This window comes from Orcinus orca, chromosome X (assembly GCF_937001465.1).
Source record: "Orcinus orca chromosome X, mOrcOrc1.1, whole genome shotgun sequence".
Classification (NCBI taxonomy): Eukaryota; Metazoa; Chordata; class Mammalia; order Artiodactyla; family Delphinidae; genus Orcinus; species Orcinus orca.
Window position 1 is genome coordinate 125,486,592 of NC_064580.1, and position 11,237 is coordinate 125,497,828.

Genomic DNA, 11,237 nt, shown 5'->3' on the forward strand with positions numbered 1-11,237 from the left:
AAAAATTCATTGAATACTTTTCAGGCATTTACACTATTCATGACCTGCTTTAAAAATCTTCCTGTCACTTTGATTTTGTAACGCTAACCTTGTTTTTTTCCTCTCTGTGGACATTTCATGTTAATCTCCTTCAAAGGCTCTTATTTAGTTGGCCTTCAATTACATACTAGTTTTACTCAAAGTTCTGCCATAAACTCTGTCTTCATTCTACCCCATCTCTACTGGTGGTGGCTTCATATTTCTAAAAGTAGATGCTAAAGCCATATCACATCATGTTTTCAAAGTCTTTTTAAAAATTTTTGAAGTTTTACAAACAACGCAATCCAAAAATGGGTAGAAGACCTAAATAGACATTTCTCCAAAGAAGATATACAAATTGCCAACAAACACATGAAAGGATGCTCAACATCACTAATTATTAGAGAATTGCAAATCAAAACTACAATGAGGTATCACCTCACACCAGTCAGAATGGCCATCATCAAAAAATCTACAAACAATAAATGCTTGAGAGGGTGTGGAGAAAAGGGAACCCTCTTGCACTGTTGGTGGGAATGTAAATTGATACAGCCACTATGGAACAGTATGGAGGTTCCTTAAAAAACTAAAAATAGAACTACCATACAACCCAGCAATCCCACTCCTGGGCATATACCCTGAGAAAAATCATAATTCAAAAAGAGTCATGTACTACAATGTTCATTGCAGCTCTATTAACAATAGCCAGGACATGGAAGCAGCCTAAGTGGCCATCGACAGATGAATGGATAAAGAAGATGTGGCACATATATACAATGGAATATTACTCAGCCATAAAAAGGAATGAAACTGAGTTATTTGTAGTGAGGTAGATGGACCTAGAGTCTGTCATACAGATTGAAGTAAGTCAGAAAGAGAAAAACAAATACCGTGTGCTAACACATATATATGGGATCTAAAAAAAAAGTTCTGAAGAACCTAGGGGGGACAGGAATAAAGATGAAGACGTAGAGAATGGACTTGAGGATGTGGGGAGGGGGAAGGGTAAGCTGGGATGAAGTGAGAGAGTGGCATGGACATATATACACTACCAAATGTAAAATTGATAGCTAGTGGGAAGCAGCCACATAGCACAGGGACATCAGCTAGGTGCTTTGTGACCACCTAGAGGGGTGGGATAGGGAGGGTGGGAGGGAGATGCAAGAGGGAGGAGATATGGCAATATATGTATATGTATAGCTGATTCACTTTGTTATAAAGCAGAAACTAACACACCATTGTAAAGCAATTATACTCCAATAAAGATGTTAAAAAAACATAAAAAAATAAAAGTTGAAAAGAAAAGAATTTATGAGGCTTTAGGATTAAGTTTTCAGAAAAGTTCATCTCAGTGACTGTTCATTTACAATTGAGTGCCCAATTGGCTCTGTCCTTGGTGCTGGAGATCCAACAGTGGGAAAAAAAGATACACGAGTATTTGACTCTTGTGAAATTTTCATTCAACTTGGAGGGGAAGAGAAATAAACAAAAATTAGGAAAAATATGAAAACTTCAGAGAGGGTCAAGTGCTATGAAGAAAATAGGCCATGGTAATTAATTAGGGAGTAGCTGGGGAAATGACTAATTTAGATAAGATGGTCAGTTATGATTTCTTTGACGCTTGAATAAGGAGAACCTAAGACTTTTGACCTAGGACCTGGATAATAAGAAAGGGCTAGTCAAGTGAATATCTGGGTGAATAGTATTGCCAGTGGATTGAATAGTGAGTCCAAAGACCTGAAGATGGGAATGAGTGTGGCATGTTGAAGGAAGAGAGAGATTAAAATGTAGTTAACATTGGGGAAAGTAATACTTGATGAGACTAGAAAAATAATTGGAGCCAGAGGATGTTGTGCCTACACATGTAGGCTACACGTGTAGTTTGAATTATATGTAAGTGCAATGAAAAGACATTGGGAGAGTTTTTAGCATGGTTGTAACATGATATCACATTGCCTGTGTTTTTCCATTTGGCAAATGATGCAAATTATATAACTTTTTACATTGCTGCAAGGAAATTTAGATCCACAGTAAATTCTTGACCACAGGATATGGATTAGTTTATGACTACATGTATATTTATTATCTTATTCTTTTTTATTTCTGCTGTGAATTTCATTTATATGTAGCTTGTATTGTAAAATTCCTCCAAGTATTTTTGAAGAACTGATAACACGAATCATATAATATGTTCTGATTTGACATAAGAGCATTGAACTTGGATTCGGTAACCTGCATGCTATGCTGGTTTTAACACTAAATTATGTGAATTTAGGATAATCATTTAAAGTCTTGGAGCCTTAATACCTTGATCCAAAAAATGAGGAAATTAACACTTATTTCTCTGCTTCTAAGGAATATTGTGTGGAGAAGACTGAGACTGGATATAGGCAGATAGTGTAAAGCTATAATTATTCAATACATATTTCTTAAGCTTTTCCTATGGGCCAAAAATTAGATATTAAAATTTGGGGATTTAAGATATACTTTTACAAAAAGGATCTGATAAAGTTATGTTAAATATAAAGTACCAAACATTTTTAATCCATGTATATTTCATATGGAAAAATAAATATTGGATGTCTTCTCAAGTTATGAATCCTTCCTAGACTTTTTTTTAATGAGGAGATTGAAAATCCTGACAAACTTGAAATTTGAATCAAGAACCATTCAAGTTCAATGCTGAAATTAGGAGGAAAGTTTGAACAAGTTCTCTGTATGCATACTCATCAGAATTACTGCTAATGGCTATGAGCAAAGTTTAGCTGATGAATTATTCAGTTTGATATCAATCTTGTCTGTTGCCACAGACTTTTGAAACAAAGAATGCTTTGCAACTCTTAAGAATATACCTTTAGGCAATGACGGAAATATTACTTGACATCCATAGTCCATGCTTTTAAAAATTATTTAAATTTAAGTAAATTGCCTAAGAAACTTTTAATTCCTATAACTTTTGCATAATTTATCTTACCTTTTTTAAAATCAAACCCTTGTGTGTGTGTTGCTATGAGATACTCTTAGCTCCATGTGTACATTATTTTAACCCTAGATAGAACTGACTTTATAATTATTAACACTACAGGGGTCACTAATGAGAGGACTCCATAAAAGTCAAGTGCTCCATGAATCACATTTTGGAAGCCACTGGATTACAGAAAACTACTACCTATGCACTGATTACAGCCTTCAGAACTGCAATGATTAATGTCTTTCCATTTTGTTCATATCAAAATTTAAGTACCTTTTCATGGCATTCCACAACTTAAGAAATCTGCTCTCCTCATACCTCCTTACACTTCCATAGAATTGCTTTGATCTCTCCACCTTTACTTTTCTCCCCATCAATAGCCACTTCTTGCCAACCTTAAAACTATGTACCATTGAAGACTCAATCTTCTCTAATATTATTTCACATGTCTGGAATACATAAATACATACATACTCCTTCCTCTGCAGTGATACAGGGCTTTGCCAACTCATTATTTATTCCATGTTTCTCCACAACCATCATGAAAAGGGGTTGTGGCCCTGGGGAAACAAGCAGTGAAGGCTGCCCAAGAATATCATCCGTAGAAGGAAGCTGCTCTGTAGATACTTCTCATCGGATCCCTAGGATAGACAGAAAAAACATTAAGGTGAAGCATCTATGCCATCACTCCAAATGAGTGGGATATAATGCAGCCACCCATGTTACTGTGTCCAAGAAATGGGCCTATTTCAATTATTGTAAATTCTTTGAAGATAGAGACTGTATTATTTATCTTCATATTCATATTTCTCTGCATATTATGTGGTACAAATGAGACCTTCCTACATACTTGTCGAAATGAATTGCAGTAGAGTTGTGAGACATTGCATACCATTTGTTTGTAATTTTTTCACAATATCACTGCTCATCTTTTTCATAGAAAGAAAACAAAAAGTTTTTTTTCCTGTAGGTAGACTAAGTGACAGAGGTCTCAAAATTTTCATGAAGAAATTGAAATGTATTTTTATAAAGCAATGTAGTATGCAGACAAAAATGATATTACTATAAACTTTTAGAATATCACTTATCAGAGAAACATTAGAAAGCAGTTTTGTAAAGCACAGGTTTGAGTTGGGACAGATCTAGATTCAGGTGCTAGTTTTTCCACTTACAGGCTGTGTGACCTGGACCTGGAGTTCAGCTTCTTTAGCTGTATAATGGACACAATAATGGTACCAACCCATGAATATTTAGCTAAGATAATGCATATGACATACCAAGCACTGTAAGACTTAGCAATAATTGCTGCTTTTAGAGGAAAATTAGGTATTGGGTAAAACACTAGGGTAGAAAACTTACTAGGTCCACTTTCACATTTAGCATTTAATTCTTAGAAAAGTTCTTAGAATCTGGGCTGGGCAGACAGAATCATGATCAATCTGACCACTACTACCTACTGCCTCCTACTCTTTATTTTTCAAGTCCTTTGACCTTAATGCAAAGTTTCAGAAAATTATTCTATCAAAAATTCCAAAATGTAGGAGAGAGAAACAGCCCTGGCATCCCATCCTTCCACCACTCTCAAGACATCTCAACAGAACAAGAGCTGCTTTTAATAAACCTCAAAATAGAGGACAGTATGGTGATCATTTTCAGCAGTATCATCTGGACCACAGAAAGTTCTGGTTACCCAGCAAAGACTGAAACCAAACTTAGTGCAAGAAACCAAATGGAGTGCCTCGTTGTTCGCAGTCAATGACAATTACATAATATTTGGGATACCTTTTTCTCCTCAGTGATCTGTGGCTTTGGTTTAGCACGAAAGTGAAAGAGTAATGGAACTATTAATCTTCATTACCCTAATAGTCCTCAAAGTCCTATTAGGGTAATGAAGATAGAAACTGTTCCATCTTCTTCACGTCATTATGGTCATTGACGACCTGAGAAGCAATATCAGCCCCTCTCCACATCGGTGCTCTCTTATTTCCAACTCTAAAATGGAGAGGATTTTCTGAAGGCAAGGGGTTATGGCTTTGAAATTGAGATTGATCTTTACTAGAAATTTTACACTCTAGCCTAAAACTGGCAGCAGAAACATGTCTCTCAAGGTATTCAAAACATACACCAGGGCTTCCCTGGTGGCGCAGTGGTTGAGAGTCCGCCTGCCGATGCAGGGGACGCCGGTTTGGGCCCCGGTCTGGGAAGATCCCACATGCCGCGGAGCGGCTGGGCCTGTGAGCCATGGCCACTGAGCCTGCGCATCCGGAGCCTGTGCTCCACAATGGGAGAGGCCACAACAGTGAGAGGCCCGTGTACCGCAAAAAAAAAAAACAAACATATTTTGGAAGAAGCTCCTTGGTAAATGTTTAAAATACATTTAGAAACTCACTTGGTGAGATTCTATAGCTTCAAATGTGATTATAAGCAGAGACCAGGGTTATACCTCAAAAACAAAACTCAACAAAAGTTTGGGCACTCAGTGGAAAAAGAGTATTCAGCTCCCAACATCCATAATGAATTGGGACATAGCACTGAGCAAATCTTAGGGAAATACTGAAACTTTCTCCCCACCCTCCCTCTCACTGCTACCAATTTTCGCTGTACAAGACATTTCTTCACCCAAAGCCTTAGAAACTATTCACTTGATTCTTCAGATCCATAATAATCTGCTTCTCATGCCCTTCAGAGTGAGCCTCAGCTGGCCCCTGAGTAATGAAAGACAGTGGTTTTCGAGTTTGGTTTCACATTAATATCATCTGAGGAGCTTTACAAAACCCCAGCGCCTCAGTTCTACCCCAGACCAATTAAATGAAAAGCTGAGGGTAGAACCCAGACGTAGGTATTTTTGAAAGCTCTTCAGGTGATTGTAGTATGTAGCCAGGTTTAAGAATCCCTGTAATACTGTACCTTCTGCAGGCCCCTGCCACTTCAGAGCCTTGAAGGAATATGTCCTGCTGCCCACCATCCCCAACTCCACCTACCCCAAGTTCCTGAACCAAAGAAGTCTGTGGAGGTCTCCAGAGTGCATGGTACCTTTTGCTATTGTTTTATTGTTCAGCCAAGATGAATGCCAGATGAGAGATAATTGCTGAATTGTCACAGGATATAGACCAGGACATAGACTCAAACATGTGGAATACACCCAGTGGCCAGAGCAGATGGATATGGAAGGAAGCCAAAACTTTCTCCAAAAGTGACAGCTGGGGTTGGATTTGGGAATCATCATCCAGCTTTGGTTAATATCAAGCTTGAAGATGATGATAAGCTCCCTCCGTCTCTAGGAAATAAAATCAGGGCCAGGATTATGATCAAGCAACTGAGGCACTCAACGAGGGCACAGAATTTTAGGAGCCATCAAAAACATCAGTAAATTGGACTTCCCTGGTGGTCCAGTGGTTATGACTCCGCGCTTCCACTGAAGAGGGCGTGGCTTTGATCCCTGATCAGAGAACTAGGATCCCGCATGCCATGTGGCGTGGCCAAAAAAAAAAAAATCAGTAAATCAAAATGCACATTATTCTAATGTAATATTTTAAAAATTTGAAATCAATGAAAAATCTATGATGGACAAAATTTTAAATAAATATGGGATCCAACCCTGCACTTGAATAACTCAGTCACTTCCCTCATCCTAACCCAGGCTCTGTCCGATCCTGTCATCCCAGTCCTGGCCCTGAGACAGACGCATCCAGGCCCCAAGCCCACCTAAAACCCAGAAGAGGATGCTACTCTTATTCAGGAGAAAGGTAATGGGACTCCTACCCCAGTACCTCATGAGGTGACTAGGCATGAAGTAAATTGTACGCTGAGCTTCTTTACCTACGGCTTGTCAGGAAAGCAACCATCCTTTACCCCCAAATAATCTAATGAAACCTCACCATGATCCTCCCAATATAAATCCAAAGCCGTGGAATGAGAAGAAAGGATGAGAAACCCTAGGGAAGGAATTTTCCCCAAAGCCCTGCTTGGTGTATTGGAAGGCAGTGGAAGAATGTGATTTAATGGATAGAAGGAGGCAGCTGTTTGCCTGTTGCTTGACTTTTTACAGTTAAACCTCTTGATAGCTCTGTCCCCAGATCAATAGTCCCTAAAATGATTCTCTAATGGTTAAATTTCAGGCATCCAGCAGCTTTGGGAGAGATGTAGGGATGGAAAATTTCCAAGTTCTCTCCATGGGGTACTCATTAAAATAATGACTTAAGAATGAATAAATGAGTGAATGGATGAATGGGTGGGCACCAGCTGTCTCTGCATTAGAATAAAATCTGTTGTCTACATTTTCAAGGTCACACAAAAAGATATGGTGGAGTCAGCAATGAGAACCCTGGCTTGTCAATTCCATGTTCATTATTGCTCAAAAAGTGTTATATGAAGTAAAATAAAATTACACCAGTACTATCAAGAAAAGTGTTAACAATAGATACATATTAGGAAAGAGGATTTTTGCTTTATATAATAGTTGGTTGGAAATGTAAAAGCATTTTTTATAATTAAATCTTTTCATATATTAAGAAAACTGAGATGCTGATTTAAAAAGTAGGAACTAAACAAAATCATGCCCATATACATCAAAAATTAGAAATTATGATATAAACATTAAAAATTGTAATCAAAGAAATACAAAACTAAATAGTTATATATACCATTTGTTACCTATTAAATTATAAAAGATACTGATGCTCAAGGATGACAAAGTTTTATGAAACAAGAACCAAATATTGCTGGCAGAACTATAAATTAGTACAAATTTTATAAACTTATGGAAAGAAACAGCAATCTATAGCAACCTTCAAAAATTTTCAAGAAGTATGACATAGAAATTATACTTTGGTGACTATATCATAAAGAAATAATCATAAATACAGACATATTAATAAATAATGATGACCCTCTCAGAGTTATTGTATAATAAGAAAAAGTAGAAAAATGTAAACATTTAACTGTAGGGAATGGAATAAAATAAATTAGAGCACATTCATGTGATCACATAAAATGCAGGCCTTTAAATTTTATTTGGAAAAATGTGGGAAAATGTTGATTATATAACGTAAATCAGAATAATACAGAACTGTATATCCAGTTTACTCTAAAAGAAAGACTGGAAAATTAGTGACCCTACGTGGAAAAGTTGTTATCTCTGATAGTATAAATATATGTTCTAAAGTATCAATAATGAGCTTATATAATTTTTATAATCAAACATATAAATAATACATAATTTAATTGGATCCTCATAAAGTAATGGATTCCTGGATCATTATACCTCTGTCTTTGTTTTCTCCATATAACCTGCTGTCACTTTTCCTATGAAAATGTTTTGTGAATTGTGGTTTTACTGCCTCTATGGAGGATAAAATATTATATCTTTTATAAAGCCATCGTTGAACTACTATCTATGATATTCTCCAATTTCCTGTATCAAAATTACATACACATGACATAATATTGCTTTTTTTAAGGTAAAATGGTTTGGCTCAGGCAAGTTTCTTTGGTTATACACTGACAAAGTTTATTAAAAATGATTACATCAACATGGGGATGTAGCTCAGTGGTAGAGCACCTGCTTTGCATGTATGAGGTCCTGGGTTCGATCCCCAGCATCTCCACTTGATTTCTCCTTGTTTAATTCTTGGAAAATATGGCTAGTGCAAGTGAAGATCTAAATTTAAAAAATTATTACATCGAGATAAATATAATTAACACTGCTGTACGTTATATACGGAAGTTAAGAGAGAAAATCCAAGGAAAAAATTTGTTTTTTCTACTTCTGTAATGTTGTATCTATATGAGGTGATGGATGTTCACTGAACTTTTTGTTTGTTTGTTTGTTTGGGTTTTCTTTGGCCACACTGCATGGCATGTGGGATCTTAGTTCCCCAACCAGGGATGGAACCCACTCCCCCTGCATTGGAAGCACGGAGTTTTAACCACTGGATGGCCAGGTAAGTCCCAGATGTTTACTAAACTTATTGTGATAATCATTTCATGATATATATAAGTCAAACCATTGTGCTGTACACCTTAAACTTATACAGTGCTGTAGGTCAATTATATCTCAATAAAACTGGAAGAAAAATATTTTTTGAGCATCTACTATGTGCCTTGTACTATGTTTGGCACTGGGCATTTAATGGTAAACAAGGCATAATTAATTCTTGATATAATCAATTTTAAAGCCTATTTGAGGAGTAGATAATAAGAAAAAAAACACAAAAATAAGCAAATAATAAAAAAAGTGTTGAGAAAGAATAACCAGTTGTTGTTGAGACAGGGGAAACCTACTTCAGTACTTTACACTGGATTTCCAGGAAAGACATCAGGGAATGTGTGGTATTTGTACTGAGAACAGAATGACAAACAGAAGTCTGCCATGCAAAGATCCAAAAACAGACCATTGCAGGCAAAAAGAACTGCTAGTGTAAAGACCATGAGGTAAAAAGTGATTGCATATTCCAACACTATCAAGGAATCCAAGGCTGGAGTGGTTGATGAGTTATGGGGAAGAGCATACAGATATGGTTGGAAAGAGAGGTAAGGGCCAGATCATACAGGATATTGTAGCTGCTGTTAGGAGTTGGAATTTTTTGTTAAAATTGGTAAGGAAGCACTGGAAGTTTTTAAACACATAGAAGAAATTTGATGTATTCTTTTTAAGTCACTTTGTCTCTTGTAGGGTAGGTGAATTGTAGCAGGAAAAGAGAAAGGGAACAATTTAGGAGGCTCTCAAGTGACCCAAATGTGATATGATTATGGCTTAGACTAAGGTGGAGAAGTGGAAATGAGAAAAGTAGATGGTTTTAAGGAATATTATTGGAGGGAAATCCAACAGTGTCTGTTGATGGATTGGAAGTATTCTGAGCCCAATTTGGTGGGGTTGGGGAACAAGTTGCCCTGAGCTATCTTCTTAGCAGGTCTTGGTGGCTTACCTGGTGATGTAACCCAAACCTTCATTCTTGAGTGCTCTGAGACCTGAGTCTGGGGATGCTGCACTTGTTTATTCACAGTTACAATGGGGCAAGAGAGTACCAGGAGGTACCAGGAGAACACCTGGGATCCACATGTAATCCTCTTGGCCTCAGTGGGGAAAAAGAATCCCTGCCTTAGCCTGATGATCAGGACCGCTTGTACATGCCAGTATGGTGACTCTTCCTTTTACCTGCTGGTCCTTGGACATAATGAATACAAAGGGTCCTGGTGGCAGCCGTAGCTTGCCATTACTTATGTCCCCTGGCAAGAGTGCGGCTCCTTTGTGAACTAGACCCTCCAACCCCACAGAGCCCTGAATGATGAGGACAGGAAGCACACAATTCCCCAGTGGGTCATTGAGAGTGGTGGTGTGAGGCCAAACTTGCTGCCAAACCCTTGGATTCCAGATACATGTACCTTCATAAGGGAGACACAGTGCCATATAGAGGCCCCTGATTTAATAAATGCAGTCTAGTACACTGCATTGCAAAGGATGACATCCCATCCTTTCAGAGGATTTCTTTTGACCTGGCACTTTAGTTGTATCTTTAGAAGGTAGTTCCAGTGTTCTACACAGCCAGCTGTTTCTGGATGGTGTTGTATGTGATGTGGCCAGTGGAACCTATGGTCATGGGCCCACTCCTGCACATCCTTTTCTGTGAAATGGATACTCTGGTTAGATGCTATGTTGTGTGTGGGATACCAGGCCTATGGACCAGGAATTCCATAAGCCCACAGATAGTGGCTAAGATTCTATAAGAAGAAAAGCAAACTCATGTCTGGATGAGTATCTGTTCTTATGAAAATGAAATGCTGGCCCTTCCAGAATAGACAGGCCCAATGTCATCACCTTGCCACAATGTGGCCATTTGATCTCCCTGTGGAATGGTGTCATACCAGGTGCTCAGCATTGGTCTACGTTGCTGACACGTTGGACATTCAGAGATAGCAATAGCTATGTCAGTGGAAGTCCATGTTGTTGGGTTCACATGTACCTCCATGTCTGCCACCATGGACACTCCATTCAAATGCCCATTATGCTACTTCTGGGATGGCTGATGAGAAAGGCCAGTAATGTCAACTGACTGAGTCATTTCATCAACATGGTTTTCAGTGCCTCTCTGTGATGAATACTTCCTGGTGAGCATTAATGTGTGATATAAATGTTTTCATACTTCATGCCCACTCCCGTATGTCTATCCACATGCTTCTTCCTTAAACCTCTTTGTCTTTGTCTTCTAGACTTTGTCTTTCCAAGCCCCAGATTAGAAAGCTAGTCCAT

General features: G+C 38.0%; 1 non-coding gene across 1 annotated transcript; it reads left to right on the plus strand.

Moving 5' to 3' along the window:
- The first annotated feature begins 8,523 nt into the window (after positions 1 to 8,523).
- Positions 8,524 to 8,595, plus strand: TRNAA-UGC (transfer RNA alanine (anticodon UGC)). The gene has a single exon. It is a non-coding gene; the product is annotated as a tRNA-Ala (tRNA).
- The last annotated feature ends 2,642 nt before the right edge of the window (positions 8,596 to 11,237 follow it).